The sequence below is a fragment of the Girardinichthys multiradiatus genome, chromosome Y (assembly GCF_021462225.1).
Source record: "Girardinichthys multiradiatus isolate DD_20200921_A chromosome Y, DD_fGirMul_XY1, whole genome shotgun sequence".
NCBI classification, from domain to species: domain Eukaryota; kingdom Metazoa; phylum Chordata; class Actinopteri; order Cyprinodontiformes; family Goodeidae; genus Girardinichthys; species Girardinichthys multiradiatus.
Window position 1 is genome coordinate 21,192,033 of NC_061818.1, and position 26,952 is coordinate 21,218,984.

Below are 26,952 nucleotides of genomic sequence, written 5' to 3' on the forward strand. Positions count from 1 at the left end.
ATGTGCTTGACCACTTGTTTCAAAAGGCTGCTGAAGGATCATCATATAACTCTCTCCATGAAGGTTAACAATCTGCTGAATATTAAAGGGCTTTTAGGCAGAAGTACACTGTAGATCAATTTTCTGTGGTTTTACAAAAATATTATTACTGTGTATGATAATAGTAAGTTAGAGTGAATAATCATGCACTTTAAGCACATTAACGGTAAACAAAACTGGTATACTATTAATACTGCAATTTGCAAGACATCTCCTGCACAATACACTGGCAGTATTTTTTTTCTGCTATGGAGTGGGCTTGCCTACAACGCCCTGGCTCTGTAGTATTGAGGTATGTAAATCCTGACAAAAATATTATGCATAATGCACCATCTGATTAGTGCTCCTTTGTTTATAGCCTAATTATTTAAGCTATGATTTGACTTCTTAGATTCTTGACAATTCCCACGTTAGCACAGACAATTTTTAAGCAATGCACTGATTCTGAAAAATGGTCAGCTTGAGAAGATGGAAAAGGACCTATCAAGTAATCAGGAAATCAGTTGTATTTTAATTATGGTATTTAAATACAGTTAAGCAGTGATTAGCACATGTGGACAAAATTGTTGGTACCCCTCGGTTAATGAAAGAAAAACCCACAATGGTCACAGAAATAACTTGAATCTGACAAAGGTAATCGTGAATAAAAATTCTATGAAAATGAACAAATGAAAGTCAGACATTACTTTCCAAACATGCTTCAACAGAATTATTTTAAAAAATAAACTCATGAAACAGGCCTGGACAAAAATGATGGTACCCCTGAAAATAATGTGACCACAGGGACATGTTAAATCAAGGCGTGTCCATTAATTAGCATCACAGGTGTCTACATTCTTGTAATCAGTCAGTGGGCCTGTATATAGAGCTACAGGTAGTCACTGTGCTGTTTGGTGACATGGTGTGTATCACACTGAACATGGACCAGAGGAAGCGAAGGAAAGAGTTGTCTCAGAAGATTGGAAATAAAATTATAGACAAGCATGTTAAAAGTTATAAAGGTATAAGACCATCTTCAAGCTGCTTCATGTTCCTCAGACTACAGTTGCACATATTCAGAAATTTAAGATTCACGGGACTTGGGAAAGAGTTGTCTCAGGAGATTAGAAAGAAAATTATAGACAAGCATGTTAAAGGTAAAATGATGGTACCCTTAACTTAATATTTTGTTGCACAATCTTTTGGGGCAATCACTGCAATCAAACGATTCCTATAACAGTCAATGAGACTTCTGCACCTCTCAGCAGGTATTTTGGTCCACTCCTCATGAGCAAACTGCTCCAGTTGTCTCAGGTTTGAAGGGTGCATTTTCCAGACGGCATGTTTCAGCTCCTTCCAAAGATGCTCAATAGAATTTAGGTCAGGGCTCATAGAAGGTCACTTCAGAATAGTCCAATGTTTTCCTCTTAGCCATTCTTGGGTGTTTTTAGCTGTGTGTTTTGGGTCATTATCCTGTTCCAAGACCTATGACCTGCGACTGAGACCAAGCTTTCTGACACTGGGCAGCACATTTCTCGCTAGAATCCCTTGATAGTCTTGAGATTTCATTATACTTGCACAGATTCAAGACACCCTGTACCAGATGCAGCAAAGCAGCCCCAGAACATAACAGAGCCTCCTCCATGTTTCACAGTAGGGACAGTGTTCTTTTCTTCATATGCTTCATTTTTCCGTCTGCCAACATAGAGCTGATGTGCCTTGCCAAAAAGTTCAATTTTTGTCTCATCTGTCCATAGGACATTCTCCCAGAAGCTTTGTGGCTTGTCAACATGTAGTTTGGCAAATTCCAGTCTGGCTTTTTTATGATTTGTTTTCAACAATGGTGTTCTCCTTGGTCGTCTCCCATTAAGTCCACTTTGCCTCAAACAACGCCGGATGGTGCGATCTGACACTGATGTTCCTTGAGCTTGAAGTTCACCTTTAATCTCTTTAGAAGTTTTTCTGGGCTCTTTTGTTACCGTTCGTATTATCTGTCTCTTTGTTTTGTCATCAATTTTCCTCCTGCGGCCACGTCCAGGGAGGTTGAATACAGTCCCATGGATCTTAAATTTCTGAATAATATGTGCAACTGTAGTCTCAGGAACCTAAAGCTGCTTGAAGATGGTCTTATAACCTTTACCTTTAACATGCTCGTCTATAATTTTCTTTCTAATCTCCTGAGACTCTTTCCTTCGCTTCCTCTGGTCCATGTTGAGTGTGGTACACACCATGTCACCAAACAGCACAGTGACTACCTGTAACCCTATATATAGGCCCACTGACTGATTACAAGACTGTAGACACCTGTGATGCTAATTAATGGACACACCTTGATTTAACATGTCCCTTTGGTCACATTATTTTCAGGAGTACCATCATTTTTGTCCAGGCCTGTTTCATGAGTTTATTTTTTTAAATAATTCTGTTGAAGCATGTTTGAAAAGCAATGTCTGACTTCAATTTCATAAATTTTTATTCATGATTACCTTTGTCAGATTCAAGTTATTTCTGTGACCGTTGTGGTTTTTTTTTTCATTAACCGAGGGGTACCAACAATTTTGTCCACGTGTGTACTTATTAGGTGGCTTTTGAAGGCAACTGGTCCAGTGGATTTTATTTAGGAATATCAGAATATAGCTTGCTGGATACAAATGCACAGCACAGGTTTTAGATTTTTTCACAATTGTGCTCCACTTGGTAATGGTGTTTTAGATAAGAAATACATTGAAGTTTGAGTTTATGATTGCTTTTGAAAGGCACTGTTTAAAGTTACATCCATAGCTGCTGGAAACAGTTAAGTGATACTGGACTCACTTAGACTGTATGCAAGTAAATTACAAATTGCAAATTTTGTTTTTGATTATTATTTTTCCTCAAAATCTGTTTCAACACTTTATGTGCAGGATGTGTGGGGTCTGCAGAGATTTTAGCTGCCCTTTTCCTGACCGTAGACCTGTATAAGTCCTGGATCGAGGGAAGGTCAGCCCTGATGAGAAATGGGTTCCTCAAGTTTCGAGAATTGGTGGTTCCTAGAAACAGGTAGTGTCACTTACAATAAAGCTTTAAGTATGACACTGAAACTCTCGTGCTTTTAAACTAGAGGCCATTAGACTTTCAAATAATGTGCTTGTTTATCATAATAACCAAGAGTGTCCTTGTCAGACAGGCTTTTTTCTTTATCCTTGTCAGTTGCTGAGTGTCCAGGCTTGATAAATATCCCATTAATGCTTGTGTTCCTCATGGTGGCCTGGCCATGTGGGAAAATTGTTCTTGTCTTCCTCATGGTGGCCTGGCCATGTGGGAAAATTGTTTGCCCGCACACACACTTTAATATCCTCACATCTATCTAAATGTTCATGCCAACTTATATCTCATAGGGAAGTTGCAAGAAATATCATTAGTGTCGCTGTGTTTTGCGACCACACAGCTGAAAAGTTACAGTATTTGTGTGTATGTCAGTGTGTGTGTCATTCAGACAACTAACCTGAGCTCCACCAGACCTGCTTGGGCACCTAGTTTGCAGGATTATATAGCACTGCCCTGCAGGCATATATATATACTGTATATTATTTTTTGTTTCCAAATCAGCCACTCCGCTTCACTCTGTGCCTCATCAACTCCACAGTAGCATCCTTCTGTTTGCTGAATAACAACAAATAAAGACAAAACTTTACTGTGTCTCAGTGCTTGTACTTTTAAAATAAGAGGAGAAATCAATTTGGCCTCTCTGTCACAACAGGACATATATTTGAGAAGCAACAAGGAAGATCGGATTGTTTGCTACTATGCTCCTATAGCTCTATGTGGGCTAGAACAACTTTTATTTAAAGGAAGAAAGAAAGAAAAGCTCTTACTCTATAATTTTGACACCTAAATATTCCATCAAGCGTTTACAATACCTGAGTCTCAATGACTATTTTACATGCCTGTGAAGAAATGAAGCTCCACTCTTCTTTGCAGAATTGCTTTAATCCAGCCACATGGACTTTCCTGTGCTAAAACAGTCTGTTTAAGTCCAGCCACAGCTTTTCAATTGGATTTAAGTCCGCACATTGACTAGGCCACTCCAAAATTGAACAGAAAAGATACAGTGTTGTAGTTGCTCTGAGCTTGCCTAGCTAACAGCTATCTATCCAGTAATTTCTTTACATTTACTACATTGTCTTATTATTAAACTAATAAAAGACAATACTATAGATTAGCTGTTGAGCTATTAGACTATTTATCTTCCCATATAAATCCTTGTGATAGGCTCAATGAATCTGGCTGAAGTACTCCTCCTTGCTATCTTGACTGTAGGAAGCCATCATGCTGGCATGTTTATGTCAGGGTTGTGTGCCTCTGGCTACACTGCCCTTCTTTGGTGACCTTAGGCGAGTGTTCCACTATTGATGTATGGTACAGAGAATACTTCATGGTTCAATCAGTTAGGGGTAGTCATTAGGATAATAAAACAGCAGCCCAAGACTATCAAACTAACATCACCACAGACTGTAGGTATGATGTTCTTTTTCAGACATGTCCCAGATTTACCCCACGTGTAACCAGACATAAACCCTTATAAAAGTTTTCTTACCAGCTCATAGGATATTTTAGGGATTGCTGGGAATATTTGAGGGTAACCAATCTGTTTTTTAGTAAATGTTAACCGGACCTGTTTTTTTATGGTTAGGCCTGCTAGATGTTGTTCCTGGATCCTTTTTGACCTCCTGAATGAGTCTTCGATGTGCACTTTGTGCAATTATATCATGCGTTGCTTTTTTTTAGCCCACTTGCATTTTCAGACGTTGACTTCCTTTTGCATTTCAGGCAGTTGTCATGCCTGGGTTTTGCTAGTAAAACTGAAACATAAAAAGTGATTAATCACAGTTAATTTTTCATTTAACAGGAAGAAATAATTTCAGGTTGATTTGAGTACCTTTTTTTTATCAGTACACGGAATTGAAAATGGCATTGAGGATTCAGTCTAGTTATCTTTGTCTGATATTGAAAAATCTAAAACAGAAGAGATTTTAAACAGAACAATTATTTTTTCACAACACTTTATCTGCAATAAAGTAAATCAACATGAGTTTATATGTTCAGAATGCAAATATTTAAAACATATCTAGAAGCAAAGCTTCTTAGCGACAAAGCTTTCATATTGGCTGCCGATAAGCATATTTAAATCTGTGCTGATAAAGAGAAGCAGCTGGCTAACATCATGTTATTCCAGGTTACTGGTGAGTTTGAACTACTTTTTACACTGTTTGATTGTGAGTTCAGAGTTCCGTCTCCATTTGACCATAAGCCAGCGAAAATGGGAGGGTATACAGTTTTTAGTATTCCAAAGAGGTGCTATCACAGCAGTGGGGATGTGCCCTGCATTGATGCCCAAAGTTTCCTCTGCCCCATGCTGAGAATAGCAGCGAAAACTGGGAATGAAATCCTCTGGATCATCCATTCTGTTCATCTGTGCACTGCAGATGTAACTGATAAATGAGTAAATGTGAATGTTGTTATGGCTGCTGCTGTGACCATGAAAGGTTACACTTTAAAGAGGAAGAGATGTTTTTCTTACTGCTTCTGTCCTTTGATCATCTGAGAGTGGAATGAAGTAGTTTAGTCTAAAATGTAATTAAAATGCTTAGTAACATAATTTTAAATTAGCAATTTAATTATGCTTTGATTGCACAACCATATCTTTAATGTGTTATCCATATTATGTCTTTTTATAATTTTTATGTTATTTGGGTTATTTGGGTTCTCAGTAGGGAGACAGTGCTGACTGTCTGAGCAGCAGAAAGTTTCTGCAAAAGTTCACCCTATTTAAAATTAGTTTAAAAAAAATGTACATACAGAGCCAGAGGTTAACATACACTCATCATGGATATAAATCTCCTATTTAGTTTTGGCTTGCAATGAAGCATTTAATTTGTTCTTTTCTTCTTCTAGAATGATGGTGGAACGTACAACTTCAAATAATTTAAAAAATAGGAGCCACAGATTTTCTCCATTCCAGGGACACTGAACATTTTTCATACAGGCTCAAAAATATACATAAACCTCACATGAGCCACCGTCAACAAGCACTTGGTATAATTCTGGCTTGAAATCTAACTACTCTTCTTAGCAGAAATAGATTTTTTTAAACTGGATGGTTCCCTGGCATGGGCACAGTTTTTAAGCCCATAAATCTTCAATAGGGTTTATAATCAGCAGGGCTGAGATCCAAACTAAAATCAGTTTTAATGTGTGTTTGGGATCAATCTCATGACCAAGCTTTCATCCCTGATGAAAGGAAAGGTAAGATGTTTATGATCAACCCAGCAATCACCTAGATGTTGGAACACCACTTTCAATATCCACATTGAAGTGATGTTCAGGGACAGAGGGTGGTGAACAATAAAGAGATTTTTGGTCCAAAATCAAAACTGTGGACAAATGCCTTATGGAAAAAGTTTTATGGTTAGAGGAGACAACCACTGAGCTGAAACAATCTAGTATCTTACAGCAGGGTGTAAGATACTAGCAGGAAAAGAATACCATAACCAAGTAGTCGGCATAGGGCACAGAAACATTTTTGCAGAATACGAACTGGAGACCCCTAGGTCAAAGTGAGAATCACATCCCAAGGTGGTGGAAAATAACCATGCTAAGATCCTGTGTGACTTTCAGATATAAACCAAAAAACTGGTAATGGCCAATCATTGTTGCAATCTTTGTTTCACATTGGATGACAGCTGTTGTGTCAATGTGGCCATCCCAAATGATGGAAACATCAGGAAAAAGGAACATGCGTAAGTGGAAAAATACCAAGAGTTTAATGAAAGCAATTTTAAATCTAAATCTTACAGGAGTATAAATAATTTTTTATTTGATTTAACCAACAAAAATTCATACTGGCACAGATTATCTACAGTAGCCCCCTAAATTAATGTGGTGATCACATTTTCAGCCTTATTTCAAGAAATTAGTAAAGTAAAGACAGATTTACCCATATTCCTACAGTCATAGTCATGAAACAGGAAGATTCAACATGAAAATACTCCCCCTCTGTACAGCGTAAAAAATGTCAGGCCCCCAAATACAGCACAGTCTTGAGAGCACAAGATTAATTGTAGTCATTTGTTAAATTGCCCGAACCAGGTGTCTGAAGAAGTCAATAGTCTGCTAATTACATGGTGTTAGACGCCCGGGTCTGGCACTGTGAGTTTGGCTGGAAGTCATTATCGGAGGTCCCACGCGCCACAGATCTATTGGCATGAGGGCCACAGACAAGGTTTAGTTGTGGGTACCAGAGAGCCTCTAAGCACAGGCGGTGACCACTATGCTGTACTCTGTGGTTGTAAAAAGGCACAATCTTGTCTTCTGGATACAGTAATACACATATGATACATGGGTGTGAACTGGCAGCATTGTTGAGCCTTGGGTACATGCATGGCATAACTGAAATTGAGCAACAAGCTTGATTTAAAAAAAATGTATTTGTAAACCAGAACATGATCCTCAAGAAATACAGAGATATTTGTTACTGTAGTTTATCAGTAATGGCCACACAACCTCATAAATTATTTCTGCTGTTTGCAGTTAACTGACACATCTCAGGTCAGTAACAGCTGCTTGCCAACCAGATAAACGTTTCTGCAGCAAGATGGGCAAATTGTTACATGGCCGGGTTAATCTCACTGTCAGCATAACAATGACTAAGTATATTTGTATATTAAGCTACATCTACATAAAATAAATCATGTGCATCTGGTAATATATACTTCTTTATCAGCTAATAATGCTTTCTGTTTGCATGTAAGTACTTTGAGATATGGGTATTTATTTTTGCACATTGCATGCATAACCATCGTATATTTGAACTGCTGGTGTAATTACAATACCATGCTGTTTAAGCTGCCATTCACAGTATTCAGCTGCACACTAATTTTTACAGCCTGAGTGTGATATTTGAAATTGGAGTGTTTTGATCCTGGCAACAATGATTTACTGAGGTGAGAGTTACGGTCAGTGTTCATACTGAACATTTTAGTTCACAGGGCCACTGATGAACCAGCAAAAAAGATGGATGGGAGCTATTTTTCCTTTGCTCCTTTCTTTTCTTTTCCACTCACTCTACTGATGTTAGTCATTTATTGTTTACCTGCTTACAGGACACTACAACAGGTGCTTGTTAATAACATTAGTATTTCAGAGGATGCCAGAGAGACTGACAACAACAATAAAAGATCTGATGCTGTTTACTGAAACACAGTGTGAATATGCAGTGCCAAAAGACAAAAATATTTAAACGGCCTTGGCTTTTTCACTTTTTGTCACAGTATAATTAAAAACTTCATTGTATTTTAATGAGATTTCATGTGACAAACTGACACAAAGTGTAGCATAATTGTAGAGTGAAAGGAAAACAATACAGGGTTTAAGTAGTTTTTACAAAAAACATCTAAAAGAGCAGCATCTATTTGTATTAACCTCCCTCCCTGAGTTAATACTGTCTAGAACCATTTTTTTGTTAAAATTATAGCTGCAGGTCTCTGTGGGCTTCTGTTTCTCCCGGTTTAGCATATTTAGAGACTGAAATGTTTGTCTATTCTTCTTTGCAAAATAGCTCAAACTCAGATTGGAGGAACAGTGTCTGCCTTTTTGAAAGTCATTCAACTCATTCTCAATTTGTATTTAGGTCTGGTCTTTAACTGTGTCATTCTAACACTTAAATATGCTTTGATTGAACCATTCCATTGCTCTGGCTGCTTCTTCAGTGTTGTTCTTCAGTCCTGCTGCAAGGTGAACCACTGTCCAGTTTCAAGTCTTTTGCAGCCTTTAATGGGGTTTCTTCCAGGATTGTCCTGTATTTAGATCTTTCCATCTTCAAATCAACTCTGAATCATCATGGTGCTGCCACCACCATGATTGGCATTGGCTTGTTCAGAATGATATGCAGTGTTAGTTTTCCACCACATGTGGCATTCAGCATGTTTTCCAGAATGTAAAATTTTTCAATAATAGTTTTCTTCTTTTCTGTCTTCCATAAGGGCCTAGTGTAAGACTACAATTTGTTTTCTCTACAGATTCCCCCACCTGAGCTGTGGATCTCTGCAGCTCCTCCAGAGTTTTCAAGGATCCCTTGTCTGCTATTCTGATTACAACTCTCCTTGTCAGACTTGTCAGTTTAGGGGGACAGCCATGTCAGGGTATTTGTCAATACCAGACTGCCCTGCAATTGATTGGTTACCTGTCCAGGCTGTGTTGAAGTTTGTGGTTGTAAACTGTCAAAATGAAGAAAAGAATTAAGAGTACAGATTTGTTTTTAGCAGCTAAACTTGCCAGTTACACATCATACACACATCATACACAAAACTGAAGGATATCATCCTTAGTGCTATTTCTGACCAAGGCATTTCATTTAATCCCATATTAAACAGGTTTCTAGGATTTCCTTCTTTCATCTCCAGAACATTGCAAAAATTAGAAGTATCCTGTCCAGGAGTGATGCTGAAAAACTAGACCATGCATTTCTTACTTCAAGGCGGGACAATTGTAATTCTTTACTATAAGGATGTCCACAAAATGCAGTTAAAAGCCTTCAGCTGATCCAAACTCCTGCAGCAAGAGTACTCGTACTCGTACTCGTACTCGTCGTCTTCCGCTTTATCCGGGACCGGGTCGCGGGGGCAGCAGACTCAGCAGAGACGCCCAGACGTCCCTCTCCCCAGACACCTCCTCCAGCTCCTCCAGGGGGAGCCCAAGGCGTTCCCAGGCCAGCCGAGAGACGTAGTCCCTCCAGCGTGTCCTGGGCCGTCCCCTGGGCCTCCTCCCGGTGGGACGTGCCTGGAACACCTCCCGAGAAAGGCGTCCAGGAGGCATCCGGTATAGATGCCCGAGCCACCTCAACTGGCTCCTCTCGATGTGGAGGAGCAGCGGCTCTATCCCGAGCCCCTCCTGGATGGCCGAGCTCCTCCTATCTCTAAGGGAGTGCCCGGCCACCCTACGGAGGAAGCTCATTTCCGCCGCTTGTATCCGGGATCTCGTTCTTTCGGTAATGACCCAAAGTTCATGGCCATAGGTGAGGGTAGGAACATAGACCGACCGGTAAATCGAGAGCTTCGCTTTTCGGCTCAGCTCTCTCTTCACCACAACGGACCGGCACAGTGCCCCCATTACTGTGGCAGCCGCACCGATCCGTCTGTCGATCTCCCACTCCATTCTTCCCTCACTCGTGAACAAGACCCCGAGATACTTAAACTCCACTTGAGGCAGGAACTCCCCTCCAACCTGAAGAGGACAAGACACCCTTTTCCGGTCGAGAACCATGGCCTCGGACTTGGAGGAGCTGATCTTCATCCCAGCCGCTTCACACTCGGCTGCGAACTGCCCCAGTGCATGCTGTAGGTCTTGGCTAGAGGGGGCCAGCAGGACCACGTCATCTGCAAAAAGAAGAGACGAAATCCTCTGGTCCCCAAACCAGACCGCCTTTGGCCCTTTGCTGCGCCTAGAAATCCTGTCCATAAAAGTTATGAACAGGACCGGTGACAAAGTGCAGCCCTGCCGGAGTCCAACATGCACCGGGAACAGGTCCAACTTGGTGCCGGCAATGTGAACCAGTCTCCTGCTCCACTTGTACAGAGATTGGATGGCCCCTATTAAAGGGCCCCCGATTCCATACTCCTGGAGCACCCCCCACAGGCATCACGAGGGACACAGTCAAATGCTTTCTCCAGGTCCACAAAACACATGTGGACTGGTCAGGCAATCGAGTACCCTGTAGAGGGTATAGAGCTGGTCCAGTGTTCCACACTGCTCCTCCTGAAGCCGGGGTTCGACTATCGGCCGGACTCTCCTCTCCAATACCCTGGTGTAGGCCTTACCAGGGAGGCCGAGGAGTGTGAACCCCCTCTAGTTGGAACACACCCCGAGTCCCCAGCCTCTGTTTCCACCAGGGAATGCGTGATGGCAGGATTGAGGAGATCCTCGAAGTACTCCTTCCACCGGCCGATAATGTCCCCAGTCGAGGTCAGCAGCTCCCCACCCCCACAGTAAACAGTGTTGGCGAAGCACTGCTTCCCCCTCCTGAGGCGCTGGACGGTTTGCCAGAATCGCTTCGGGGCCAACCGGTAGTCCTTCTCCATGGCCTCACCGAACTCCTCCCAGCTCCGAGTTTTTGCCTCTGCCACCGCCCAGGCCCCAGCACGCTTGGCCCCACGGTACCCGTCAGCCGCCTCAGCAGTCCCACAAGCCAACCACAGCCGATAGGACTCCTTCTTCAGCTTGACAGCGTCCCTTACTGCCACAGGGTTCGGGAATTTCCGCTGCGACAGGTACCGCAGACCTTACGGCCGCAGCTACGGGCAGCAGCATCGACAATAAATGTGGAGAACATGGTCCACTCGGACTGTATGTCTCCAACATCCCTCAGAATCTGTTCAAAGCTATCCCGGAGGTGAGAGTTGAATACATCCCTAGCCAAGGGGTCCGCCAGACGTTCCCAGCAGACCCTCACTATGCGCTTGGGCCTGCCAAGTCTGTCTGGCTTTCTCCTCCCCCAGCGGATCCAACTCACCACCAAGTGGTGATTAGTGGACAGCTCAGCCCCTCTCTTCACCTGAGTGTCCAAAACATGCGGCCGAAGGTCTGATGATACAACAACAAAGTCGATCATTGACCTCCTGCCTAGGGTATCCTGGTACCAAGTGCACTGATGGACACCCTTATGTTTGAACATGGTGTTCATCATGGACAATCCGTGACTAGCACAGAAGTCCAATAACAAAGCACCGTTCGAATTCAGATCGGGGAGGCAATTCCTCCCAATCATGCCTCTCCGGGTGTCACTGTCGTTTCCCATGTGGGCGTTGAAGTCCCCCAGCAGAATAATGGAGTCCCCAGGAGGGGCACTATCCAGCACCCTTGACAGGGACGCCAAGAAGGCCGGGTCTTCCGCACTACCACTTGGCCCGTAGGCTGAAATGATAGTCAGAGACCTCTCCCCAACCCGAAGGCGCAGGGATGCAACCCTCTCATCCACTGGGGTAAACCCCAACACGAGACGGCTGAGCTGGGGGGCGACAAGCAAACCCATCCCCAGCCCGCCGCCTCTCCCCGTGGGCCACTCCAGAGTAGAAGAGAGTCCAGCCCCTCTCGAGGAGATGGGTTCCAGAGCCCACGCTGTGCGTGGACGTGAGCCCAACTATTTCTAGTCGATATCTCTCGACCTCCCGCACCAGCTCAGGCTCCTTGCCCCCCAGCGAGGTGACATTCCACATCCCTAGAGCCAGCCTAAGCATCCGGGGATCGGGCCGCTGAGGTCTCCACCTTCGTCCGCCGCCCAATCCTCTTTGCACCGGTCCCTCAGGGTTCCCCCTGCAGGTGGTGGGCCCACTGGGGGATGGTCTCGCGTCTCTCGTTCGGGCTTAGCCCGGCCGGGTCCAGCGAGGAGCAACCCAGCCACCAGGCGCTCTCCGACGAGTCCCGACCCCAGGCCTGGCTCCAGGGTAGGACCCCGGCTCCGCCGTACCGGGCAACATCACGTGCCTCGATTTTGTAGTCGTCATAAGGGGTTCTTGAACCGCTCTTTGTCTGACCCGTCACCTAGAGCCTGTTTGCCATGGGAGACCCTACCAGGGGCATTTAAGCCCCAGACAACATAGCCTCTAGGATCATTCGAGCACTCAAACCCCTCCACCACATTAAGGTGGCAGTTCAAGGAGGGGCCTGCAGCAAGAGTTCTGATGAAAATTAAAAAGAGAGATCCTATTTCTCCTATTTTAGCTTCCCTTCATTGGCTCCCTGTTAAATCCAGAATAGAATTTAAAATTCTCCTCCTCGCATATAAAGCCCTTAATGATCTAGCTCCATCATACATCAAAGATCTGATTGTTCCATATGTTCCTGACAGAACACTTCATTCTCAGACTGCAGGTTTACTGGTGGTTCCTAGAGTCTCTAGAAGTAGAATGGGAGGCAGATCCTTTATTTATCAGGCTCCTCTCCTGTGGAACCAGCTCCCAGTTTTAGTCCATGAGGCAGACACCCTGTCTACTTTTAAGGCTAGGCTTAAACTTTCCTTTTTGATAAAGCTTATAGTTAGAGTGGCTTAGGTTATCTTGAGCTATCTCTGTAGTTATGCTGCCATAGGCTTAGACTGCTGGAGGACATAACCACTTTCAGTCTATGCTACATTCTCATACTACGCTTCAATTTTGCATTATTTGCTGTTATTTCAGCTTTTAACTTTATGTTCTCTCTTTTTTTTTTGTCTTTCTAGAAGCTACATCTGACCTGGCTCTGTGATTAGCTGTGGCACCTTCCTGTAGGGGGACATCGGCCAAGCTGCCGCTGCAACTTAATGCTCACCTTCTACAGATGATACATTTGGCCCTGTCTTTAAATGTTTAACCCCGTCTCTCCTAGACATAGCTACTGGCTGAACTTCTATTGTGACTAACTGTATGTGCTCTCTTTTGTACTCTAGATTTGAAAACTGGCTCAGACTTCATCTACTTAGCTGTCTTTCTCTCCTAGATGAAGACTCTAAAGGAGCTATTACCATTAATGTTTCACTTTTCTTTCCTATAGAAAGTACTACTGGATCAGTGCGTCTGTGTTTTTTTTGTGTCTCTCCTCTGTTCTCTAAAACCTTCAGTCGGTCATGGCAGATGGCTGCTCACACTGAGCCTGGTTGTGATTCTGGTGGAAGTTTCTTCAGAGTTTACCTCTGCATGCATGCTCAGTATGAGGGATTGCTGCAAAGTCAATGCAAGAGACTGTCCACTGTCATCCAGGAGGAGTGAATGCTGCAAATCACTGACTCAATGCAATCTGCTGGGTTTCCATAGGTAAAAAACCTTTTAACCAATTTGAAAAATAAACTGAATCTGACTGCACTGTTTAATAGTTAGTATTAATTGGAATGTACAGGTCCTTCTCAAAATATTAGCATATTGTGATAAAGTTCATTATTTTCCATAATGTCATGAGGAAAATTTAACATTCATATATTTTAGATTCATTGCACACTAACTGAAATATTTCAGGTCTTTTATTGTCTTAATACGGATGATTGTGGCATACAGCTCATGAAAACCCAAAATTCCTATCTCACAAAATTAGCATATTTCATCCGACCAATAAAAGAAAAGTGTTTTTAATACAAAAAACGTCAACCTTCAAATAATCATGTACAGTTATGCACTCAATACTTGGTCGGGAATCCTTTGGCAGAAATGACTGCTTCAATGCGGCGTGGCATGGAGGCAATCAGCCTGTGGCACTGCTGAGGTCTTATGGAGGCCCAGGATGCTTCGATAGCGGCCTTTAGCTCATCCAGAGTGTTGGGTCTTGAGTCTCTCAACGTTCTCTTCACAATATCCCACAGATTCTCTATGGGGTTCAGGTCAGGAGAGTTGGCAGGCCAATTGAGCACAGTGATACCATGGTCAGTAAACCATTTACCAGTGGTTTTGGCACTGTGAGCAGGTGCCAGGTCGTGCTGAAAAATGAAATCTTCATCTCCATAAAGCTTTTCAGCAGATGGAAGCATGAAGTGCTCCAAAATCTCCTGATAGCTAGCTGCATTGACCCTGCCCTTGATAAAACACAGTGGACCAACACCAGCAGCTGACACGGCACCCCAGACCATCACTGACTGTGGGTACTTGACACTGGACTTCTGGCATTTTGGCATTTCCTTCTCCCCAGTCTTCCTCCAGACTCTGGCACCTTGATTTCCGAATGACATGCAGAATTTGCTTTCATCCGAAAAAAGTACTTTGGACCACTGAGCAACAGTCCAGTGCTGCTTCTCTGTAGCCCAGGTCAGGTGCTTCTGCCGCTATTTCTGCTTCAAAAGTGGCTTGACCTGGGGAATGTGGCACCTGTAGCCCATTTCCTGCACACGCCTGTGCACGGTGGCTCTGGATGTTTCTACTCCAGACTCAGTCCACTGCTTCCGCAGGTCCCCCAAGGTCTGGAATCGGCCCTTCTCCATAATCTTCCTCAGGGTCCGGTCACCTCTTCTCGTTGTGCAGCGTTTTCTGCCACACTTTTTCCTTCCCACAGACTTCCCACTGAGGTGCCTTGATACAGCACTCTGGGAACAGCCTATTCGTTCAGAAATTTCTTTCTGTGTCTTACCCTCTTGCTTGAGGGTGTCAATAGTGGCCTTCTGGACAGCAGTCAGGTCGGCAGTCTTACCCATGATTGGGGTTTTGAGTGATGAACCAGGCTGGGAGTTTTAAAGGCCTCAGGAATCTTTTGCAGGTGTTTAGAGTTAACTCGTTGATTCAGATGATTAGGTTCATAGCTCGTTTAGAGACCCTTTTAATTATATGCTAATTTTGTGAGATAGGAATTTTGGGTTTTCATGAGCTGTATGCCAAAATCATCTGTATTAAGACAATAAAAGACCTGAAATATTTCAGTTAGTGTGCAATGAATCTAAAATATATGAATGTTACATTTTCATCATGACATTATGGAAAATAATGAACTTTATCACAATATGCTAATTTTTTGAGAAGGACCTGTATGTACCAGACTTGAAATCTGTATGATTCGATTGAATTGACTTTGTAAAGTGCCTTGAGATGACATGTGTTGTGAATTGGCACTATATAAATAAAACTGAATTGAACTGAATTGAATTTAATTTAATTTAATTTAATTGTTTTGATGATTTTGCTGAGAAAAAACCTTCACCGAGCCCAAACATCATCACTAATTGAGGAGAACAAGAATAATCTTATCTTTCCTTTCAAAATAGAAGCCAGACTAATGACTTTAACTCACGTTAGTGATGATTTCATTGGGAAAAAACAGACAAACTGACAACTGAAGCTTAAACATTTATTCCTGTATACATACTCTCATATTCTTTACAATGGTTTTTAGCTGTATCAAAAAGGCATTACTTTCAATGCGACCTTAAGAAAAAGCTTTGGAATCCACATTTGTGCAACACCTAGATTTCTGAACAACAAAATGGCTGATTTTGTCTTACCGCGAATCATTAATTTGTGACCATAAAAATATTATAAACATAAAAAACAAGATGTGTCTAGTAATAACATTTCGTAGGAATCAATGTTAAATTAGGGAAGCTTTTGTCATCTTTACCTCACTGTATGAGTCTCTATAAAGCTATTTATTTCAATAAAATGTGTTTTTTTCTTCAATATATTCGTATTATCTTTCAGTGACTGAAACCTGCTCAGCCTCTGCAATACCTTTTTCCCTATCATAGTGCTGACTCCACAGATGTGTTGTTCCACCCAAGGGGGGCTCTAACACTAGAGATTTTTGTCATCATATTCACTCCAGTCATTAATCAGTTACCTTATGATCAGTCACATGTCAGCTATAACTTGGCAAGTCTTGCATTTGTAAATCATCTATCATATGTAATTGCCTGTTTGTGAAAAATGGGTCATGAATTATCAGACAAAAGTTGTCCCCAAGATGGAGAAGAACCCAAAAAAATACTTTAGAAATGATGGAGCACTCCTGATGGAGCTATTCAAAATAAAAATAAAAACAGAATTATATGCACATACAGATGCTCATGTCTTTGTTTGGGATAAATAGTAAATTCTCTCATTTAGTGTAAAAATAAATGTAAGATAGAAAGCTTCAGTACAATAAAAAGCAGCAGTGTAATTAAGTAGGTGGGTGCGGTGTGGGTTAAATTCATGTTCACAGCCTCAAAGAATAGAAAGAGGAGGAGGAGAGTGGGAGGACTAATTGTCTTTGTAGAGAATCACATAAAGTGTAGGGTCATTAGTGTTAATTACCCTGTGCCGTCACCAAGGCAGCTGTGATTATCTGACTTCTATTGTTGGTGGAACTATCATTGTCCTCACCATGTCTGTGTGCGTCTTCTCACCTGTGCATGCCTCGCTGCTTCTGTTGTTTTCAGACTAACCAAGTCGAGGCCCTCCACAATCACCTACTGTGATTTCAGCTCCTCCTCTGGGTATAATTACAAGTCAACCTGAATGTTGACTAATGCATTCACTATTTGTTTAGAATTTCTGTTGGCTGATAGGGCAGCTACAGTTACTCTCTGCATACAGCTCGGTTTATTCTGATAACCCAAGCTATTATACGTTATCAGATGTACAATCAGTGCAGTGTGTAATAATGCTGACATCTTGAAATATATTCACATACTAGCTGTTTCAAAAGTGACTGGGCACTTGTGCATGACTGCAGAAGAGTCCTCAAACACAAGACATTATTTTGCACTCTGTATTTAAATGTTTTTTTGGCATTAGCCAAACCACATATTGCTCAGCATTTATTGGTCTTCAACACTTATGTAGAACTTCAAACGCCATATTCTGAGCTTTTTATTAGAGAAGATTATTTCTACTGCTTGTGAGTGACGCAATTTTACAATTATACATGTTGGGCATACATAAAGTGTTTTTTTTTTTTTGTCTAACATATCAAAATTCAGACCACTTTTAAATTTCCTGGGTCATTTTTGAAATATCAGAAATATTGAAATTTCAAAACTGGGTACTCCAGCTTCCTCCGAAGGTCCAAAACCATGGCTGTTAGATTTATCGGTCTCTAAATTGCGCCTGGATATGAATGTATATTTGCATGGCTGTATATCCTGTGTGACTGTTACACTAGGGTTTGCCAGTCACACAGGCAAACTACTCCAGGGTGTACTCTGCATCTTGCCAAATGACTGCAAGGATAAGCGTGTATAGACAATGGATTTCAAAACATGTTATCACAAGTATGGTTCAGTTTTTAGGGTCAAGGATTAAGCTTTAAAAAGTAAAAAAGAAAAATGCAAATACTTTCTGTTGTATTCTTTAAATAGTTTAAAGTCATTTTAATGAAATGCCAGCAGAGTGCACCTATTGCTGCACACTGCTGGGCTGCTTGCTGAAAGAAGGTTACAACACTTTCAAGAAAGACAAATTTGGCTGTCACAAAAAAGATGAACAATTATGGTGAGAAAACTAATGTAGTGCCACTCCTCAGTGTTATTAGGTTATTTCACTGTCTTTAAACTATAAGTTTGCATGCTATAAATTATGTCAAGATCCTGACATGTTAGGTTATGGTTTTCAGTTGTTTTCAAGTTTTTCACCATGTTCCTTATTATGTTCTGTAGATCTTGCCATATTATGTTAGTTTTGACACTTGGGTTTTACCATATAGCTAATTTCCTTGTGCTCATGATTCTTTGGTGTATTTTTTAGTTCCTTTTTGTTTATTTTTATCCTTTTACATTTAGATTGTTTCCTGTTAGATCTCTGTTTGGCATTTTCCCTAGGGCTTCTTGTTCAGCTCCATTCATGTTTATTTGTCTTTTCTCCCCTTCTCTGCTTTTTTCTTCTGTCTCAGCTGTTCCACATTTCCTCTCATTAGCCCGTCATTTCTCTACCCCTGCCTCAGTATATATACTTACCGCTTCTGTTTTTTTGCCATTCGGTCTGTTTCTATGCTTTATGCTTGTTTTCTTCATGACTCCAGTTGCTCCTGCTAGTTCTGCCTAAGTTATGTACAGGTCCTTCTCAAAATATTAGCATATTGTGATAAAGTTCATTATTTCCTATAATGTCATGATGAAAATTTAACGTTCATATATTTTAGATTAATTGCATACTAACTGAAGTATTTCAGGTCTTTTATTGTCTTAATACAGCTCATGAAAACCCAAAATTCCTATCTCACAAAATTAGCATATCATTAAAAGGGTCTCTAAACGAGCTATGAACCTAATCATCTGAATCAACGAGTTAACTCTAAACACCTGCAAAAGATTCCTGAGGCCTTTAAAACTCCCAGCCTGGTTCATCACTCAAAACCCCAATCATGGGTAAGACTGCCGACCTGACTGCTGTCCAGAAGGCCACTATTGACACCCTCAAGCAAGAGGGTAAGACACAGAAAGACATTTCTGAACGAATAGGCTGTTCCCAGAGTGCTGTATCAAGGCACCTCAGTGGGAAGTCTGTGGGAAGGAAAAAGTGTGGCAGAAAACGCTGCACAACGAGAAGAGGTGACCGGACCCTGAGGAAGATTGTGGAGAAGGGCCGATTCCAGACCTTGGGGGACCTGCGGAAGCAGTGGACTGAGTCTGGAGTAGAAACATCGAGAGCCACCGTGCACAGGCGTGTGCAGGAAATGGGCTACAGGTGCCGCATTCCCCAGACCTGGGCTACAGAGAAGCAGCACTGGACTGTTGCTCAGTGGGCCTCCATAAGACCTCAGCAGTGCCACAGGCTGATTGCCTCCATGCCACGCCGCATTGAAGCAGTCATTTCTGCCAAAGGATTCCCGACCAAGTATTGAGTGCATAACTGTACATGATTATTTGAAGGTTGACGTTTTTTGTATTAAAAACACTTTTCTTTTATTGGTCGGATGAAATATGCTAATATTGTTAGATAGGAATTTTGGGTTTTCATGAGCTGTATGCCAAAATCATCCGTATTAAGACAATAAAAGACCTGAAATATTTCAGTTAGTGTGCAATGAATCTAAAATATATGAATGTTAAATTTTCATCATTACATTATGGAAAATAATAAACTTTATCACAATATGCTAATATTTTGAGAAGGACCTGTAAGTTCTTTTCATTTGTGTTTTTTTCCATTAAAATTTCTCACTTTTAGTTTGTTCTGCATTTTTGTCATTTACTACCCAAACATGACAAATGGCTTATCTGTTAAGTAAGTTGTTAACTGTAACCTGACTACCTGGGAAAAAGGCAGACTAAGTAATCTGCTAAAATTAGCTTGTTATACTTGTATAACTCAATTAAGAGCGGAACAGCAGAAAGATACATTCTGTACAATGTTTGTTTACTATAACTATTAAGTAGCTAAATTAACCTAATAAATCCATGTCATAGAGAACATTGTTTTTGTATAATTGTAACAATCAATGACATTATGTTAGCAGTGTTAGGTATTATTTAGTCAACTCAGAGGTAAGAACGATACAGTCAGAGTTACTTGCAGCAAGGGTAGCCCACTTTGCAGTGAAACTACAAAGTTTTTGACACCCTATCTCTTTATTTATATGCACAGTTCAACAGACAGTTCAGGGTGTATGTGTGTGAGACAGAAAGGAGGCTGGTTCACACAGAGATAACAATGATCTCACACACACAGGGAGGAAGGCATAGTGCAGGTGCCTTGCAACACAAAGTTTTTACATGAGTGATAACAAGTTTTTGCACCCATCCAACAGTCCCTCCTTTTATCACAAGTAAAAACATTTAATATAAAAACGAGTAAGAAAAATACTTTGTATGAGCGAAAACCCACGGACGGTAAACAGATTATATTTTGTGGGAAATACTCATACGGCCCCGCCGCCCTCGGCGACCATTAAAAGTTAAATGTTGATTAATACTTGAAATCATAAAAATAAAAGAATAATACTTGAAATCATAAAAATAAAAGAATAATACTTGAAATCATAAAAATAAAAGAATAATACTTTAAATCATAAAAATAAAAGAATAATACTTTAAATCATAAAAATAAAAGAATAATACTTTAAATCATAAAAATAAAAGAATAATACTTGAAATCATAAAAATAAAAGAATAATACTTGAAATCATAAAAATAAAAGAATAATACTTAATGAAAACAGTGAAACATAATAAAGGAATTTAAAAATCTGCCCTGTTTATGTCATCATTGTACTTTTTCTCATTTCACTTAAGCAACAACTTCTTTCGATTTTCTGCTGTAAGGTTATTTTATGAAATACAATGTATGAGTACACTCAGGCTTTTGATGTGATTTATTTACAACATGTCATCATAATCGTCCCCTTCATTTTCGTGTATTTCTACCTAGTTCAGTGTTGCATATGCCACCATGAACAATACCAGAAATTCTGTAGGAATGGATGTGCGTCATGTTCTTCCGTCAGTGTTCTGAGATGGGTCCCGTCTGATGTCCATCTCTTCTGGTTCGGTATCACCTCCTGTGGATCCTGCTTTAGATAGAGAAAGAGTCCTGCTACCAGAAATAAGCTCAGGCTTATCAGTCCTGTCCACATGTTACAGAGAGCCATTTTATAATTGGGCGCAGATCAGCTGTTTTCTTCACCGGTTTGAGACGCTGGGCCATCTTTGAACCCGGACTTCCTCTGCTACCCCGTCGGTTGGTTTGGCTCCTGTAACGGCAAAACTGGCTTACAGTGGCTTTTATGGATCCAGGAAGGCCTCTCTGCTATTTTCAGAGCTGTGGGCGTTGTTAGGAGTACTTGAAATGGCCCTTTCCACCAAGGAGTGCTCCAATCCTTCCGGTGGAGTGTCTTAATCAGGACCAGGTCTCCAGGCCTCAGGTCATTCTGTGGGATAGGAGCAGAGATTATCGGCAGACCACTGGACATTTGTTTTTCTTTTGTCTGCAACATTTTATTCATCCACTCAGCTAATGAAGTTTCCTGTTGTGCTTTCTCTATTTCATTCATGTCAGAGGGCAGAGAAAACGGTCTGCCATGTACTATTTCTTTGAGAATACAAATTTATATCAGCAACTTGGTGCCACGTGATCTCAGGCTCAGAATATAGTGGGTGGAGTCATACAATGATGTACAGTAGGTGGCAAATGGAGTAAGACCAGTTTGATTTGGAGTTATTCTCATCCATAATTAACCAGGGATAGGCATTCGGGCCATGGCCTCCCTGTTTCTTCCATTGTTTTCCTTAATCTTTAACTGAAACCCTAATGCATTAGAACTTAGTTCTATTAATTTATTTACAAAATGAGTTCCATTATCTGACCTTATAATCTGTGGGATACCATATGTGGGGAAGAAATGTGTCACTAGGTTCATCTATTACAACTAGGCAATATTTCTTCCCCCGTGTTTGCAACAAATTATGCATGATCTGCAAAAATGATTTGCATAGTCAGAAAAATTGATAGTGTAGCATTAATGCTTTACCAGATGTGACATATTCCCCCCTTGACACGTGGGTCTTCCCAATGTGTCACTGTAGCCGCTGTGTTGTATAAATTATTTTTGGGAGGATTGGTTTATCTTCTATCTGATAGATGTCATCTTTTTTCTGTGCTCCTCTCTTTAGCCAGGCCTTTATTTCTGTCTTGGGTGCTGACTGTTGGGCGTCTTTCAGCACGTTTGTGTCTATAAATAGCAGATCTGACATTTTCTCTTTAATAGGTTGAAATGAGTTAGTTCTGTCCCTGATGATGTTTTAAAACCTCTATTTTGCCAAATCTTAGCATGGTGATGTACTGATCCGAAAACGTATTGGCTGTCTGTGTATATAGTAAGTATTTGTCCCTCATGTAATTCACATGCTCTTACTACAGCATATAATTCTGCTGTTTGGGCTGAGCATGTATTGGGTAGAGATTTAGCTTCTATTATCCTATCGATGGTTGTTACTGCATAACCAACTCTATTCTTTCCATATTCATCTTTAGATGCTGAGCCATCTACAAACACAACACATGAATCTGGTATAAGGGTTTGAGAAATGTCTTGTCTGGGTTTGGTGTCTTCTTCAACTTTTGCTTTATAAGAATGTGGTTTTCCATCTTCTGCAGTAGGTATTAGAGTACTTGGATTTAAAGGGCACATCTTTTTAGAGTTATGTTTGGCTGTGATAATAATAGCGATGTCAGTGTGATATGCCTTGCATGTAGCGTCAGGTGCTTCTCTTAATATTCCTGACTTCAACATATCTTGTATTACTGGCTTAGTACCTTCTTCAGCTTCTGGCTTTAAGGGGTATTGACGGACTAATGGCCTTTTTTCAGATATTAGTTTTAACCTTGTATGGTGGGAACCCCTTTATAAGTCCTACATCAGTTGATGATTGGGACCACAGTTCAGGTGGGACAGCAGCTAGGGCAGGATGCATGTTGCTCTCTTTGCTCTCAGCTAATCCCTGTATTTGTCCCTCTGCCTCATCTAAATGTGTCCTTGGATGGACTTTGACTATCCACCCTAGAGTGAGCTTCCAGATTCCTGTATTAGGATCTACCTTTGACAGTGTCAGTGCTGTTCCTGCAGAGGTTTAAAGCCTCTGTTTTTCCAAATTCTTCTTATTATTTTTTATCATATTTTATAAAGTAAGTCCTTATTACATTTAAAAATGAGATCAATATTTTTGGTAGTTGCTATTATTATAAATAATGCTTGGTTTAGTTCTTATTAAAAATAAAAAATAAAAACTCACTCACTGATGAACACAAAAAATGAAGGGCATATTATATCTTATAATCTTAGTTTATCTTACCCAGTTTTATAGATACAACATACAGTTTCAGTCAGCTTTGTATTTAATTCAAGTAACTAAAGTTTGTTTCAATTAACTCAAGTTTTCTCTATTTCAGTCCAGTCCAGTAATTCTGTTAAGGTTCATTTCATCTTGTGTTAAGTTTGAGTCTAATTCAATCATTTTGAACCTGACTGGAAAACGTCTAAACATCTGTTAAACTCTTTTTGTTTTACCATAGAGAACTGACCTAATATTATTATGATACTGTTGAGGACTCTAATTTTTACATAACATGAAACAGACATTTATTTCACAAAAACAGAAAGTCAAACACAGACATTTGGCCACATGAAAGTTTAAATAACCTGTTTGTAAAAGAATTATGAAAAATTGAAGACAGATCTATGAACTTTCTTATGGTTATCAGTATTTTCAATACAGGTAGAACCTTTGCCATCTTTATATGATTTTTCGAAAAAAGATTCTGGAAACCTTATTAAGATATAAATTTGGCAAAGATCATCAGAACATCAGACCTTTATTAGCACTTTTAAGGTCCCTCAAAGAAGCATTACAATGAAATCAGTCATTCCCATTCACACACATTCACACACTACTTACTTATTTCTCTGTCAGAGTCATTTTATTTGCAAAAATTTGAACATAGTTTGACTTCTATTATTCTTAAAATGCACATTGTTTCCTCATAACCCCTTTTGTTTCCACTAGGTCTGTTTTGAACGCTTCAATTCTTTTTTATTCACCAAGAATCGATAAGGTGGTCTTAGTGGGGTCCACCTTAAAGGTGTTATCTGTTGGGTGTCATGTTATCATTGTCAGGTCAGTGAGGTTCATAGGTCAGTCAGAACCTTGGTCATTTGGTCTGTGCACATAATGTTTCATAGATCCAGCCTATGATTAGTTAGCAAAACTTCCACCTATAGGAGAAAAATTGATTGTTAATGAATGAGCTGCATTTCCTAGGAACACTGTCTTCCTCCTGGATGAGCATCATCTGTTGAAAAACTTTCATCATTGTTTGTTTCACATATTCAATCAGATCTTTATATTATACCAGTAGGTGAAGTTGTTAGTATCTCATGTAGACTGACATATACTGTTGCATTTGGAGAGGATCTCAGATTAAATAAACATAGTTAGAGCTTCAATCCAGGTTCATTTTGTGTCTGCAGACTTTAGCCAATTTTACTTTTCTTTTTTTTTTTTTTTATACATAAAGAGCAAGATTCAAAACATTTTCAAAAGGCAGATTGTGGCAGAATGTAAACAAAACTGCTTATTGATTGACAAAATAACATTCAAGCACACAATCACCATATTAAAAGGCTCTACTTCTAGAGAATCACTAAACTTCTGAGGTCCGGTTTTGGCCCGCGGACCTTGAGTTTGACACATGCAGGGTAGAGTTACCATTTTTTTTTCAGACCTTTCAGCAGAGACAGGCTTCTGCTGTTTGCAGAAGTTTTATCTTTGTTTTCAGGCAGCTGCATCTCTTTGTCAAGGTGGTTTCACAGAGCTGAAATTTAACTTCTCTCAAAGAGGAAAAATCAAGAATGCACACAATCTGAGCCAAATATGGAATTATTTCCCTGTAAAATGAATCTTTTGCATTTTATCATGATATTGTTGGTAGTATAACACCATAGAAGGATTTTTAAAGCACCTGTTTCTCACTAATGCTTGCCTACAAAATCTTTTACTCTCAGATTACTTCTTTAACAACATTCTGTTCTTCATTCTCTAGTCATTGTTCACTGGGTTGTCCAGTTGGACAGTTTCCACATTGTCACCTCCTCTTTTAACTTCTTTTACCACGTCCTCTAAAACCACCTCTTAGTCTTTATAATTTGGGGCTACCTTGGTATTCTAACCTGGGATGGGTGGCAGTCCGCCCCCCTTTATTTGTTTTCAGTTAAGCTGAAAGTTTTTTCCTGTGCTTTTCTTAAGGCCTCAGTATTATGGCTATGTCAGTTAAAAGCTGCTCTTATTGTTGTTTTTTTAATTCATCTTTTTGTTTTAATCTGTTTATCAACTGTGAGCACTCAGGGACTGAAAAGTCCCCTTTGAAATTATAATCTGGTAAGGTTTTTTATTGTCTCTTGAATCTTTTGAATGCATAATCTCCAGTTTAAGATCCCCGTGTAGTTTTAGGATTTCAGTGATAATTAAGTTACCTGAAAATCCGTATTTTTATGCCATCGTGTACATATTTCTGTTAAATCAGAGCTTTTTCTCTGTCCCTTCCCCATTGTTCTTTGTTATTTTTCTCTTTTTAGTTTTCATTATTTCTAATTTTAGATCCCCTTGTAATTTTAAGACATCCTTTGTATCTAATTTGCCCAAAAACCCATGTTTTTTATTTTTTATTCCATCTATGACAGATCATACCTGCTCCTTTTACATAGTTCTCCATAAACTTTACCTCCCCTTCTAAGTCAATTAGTTTACTTTGTTTCTTCTCCATTATGTTTTATGTTAGTTTAATTATAGTATAAATGTCCCAGATAAAAGGTCACTGGCATGAGACTTTAAGGAGAGGACATTAACACGGCCTTCTACTGCGACTAATTCGCAGCGGTGTTAATTTTCTGGAATGAAATCCGACCTGAATCTCCAAAGTCACCAGTACGTAGTTTTAATCTGGGCAAAAGAAAACACAGGACTAGCAGAATCCTGCTGATTCTATTAAAATGCTTAGTCCTCCATATAAACACAACACAGTCACACAGTTAGTTTCAGGTACCTTGTAATTTTTCTAAGTTAACTTGGTGTTATTTTATGAGCTCAGTTTACTCCGTTCTTTTTACTTTTATAGCGCTTATTCTATTCCCTCGCAGGGGAATAACCCTTAGTCGTTTTATTTGGCCCCCTTCTTGGCGGGGCCCTACCTTAATTTGTCACTATTCCTTTCACGGTGGAATAAAACCATCCCAATGCAGCGTCCTTACCGGCGACGCACTACCAACAACTGTTAAGTACTTTTCTTCTTTTATTTATATAGCGCTTACTCTATTCCCTCGCAGGGGAATAATCCTCAGTCGTTTTCTTTAATCCCCTTCACGGCGGGATTGTACCAAATTTGTCACTATTCCTTTCACGGTGGAATAAAACCATCCGAATGCAGCGTCCTTACCGGCGACGCACTACCAACGACTGTTAAGTACTTTTCCTATGAACTGTATTTTAAAACTGTCTCACCTCGGAGTTGACTTCTTAGTGACTCTCTGGACCCTGTGAGAGTCACCCCGCGCCGAGGAAGGCGATAACCCACTGGCCAGGTGTGAATTCACACACACCGGGACTTTCAGCCACTCCGGCTAAAGGAGGCTGTGCAGCGGTGCTTCGCTCGACGTCAGGCTTCCCCCACGGATCCCAGAGTCACTGTTAAAGCAAAGAGAAATAAGGTTATTGAATTAATCCGGCTCGAAGGACCAATAAATGTTGGGTATTATTTAGTCAACTCAGAGGTAAGAACGATACAGTCAGAGTTACTTGCAGCAAGGGTAGCCCACTTTGCAGTGAAACTACAAAGTTTTTGACACCCTATCTTTTTATTTATATGCACAGTTCAACAGACAGTTCAGACAGGGTGTGTGTGTGTGAGACAGAAAGGAGGCTGGTTCACACAGAGATAACAATGATCTCACACACACAGGGAGGAAGGCATAGTGCAGGTGCCTTGCAACA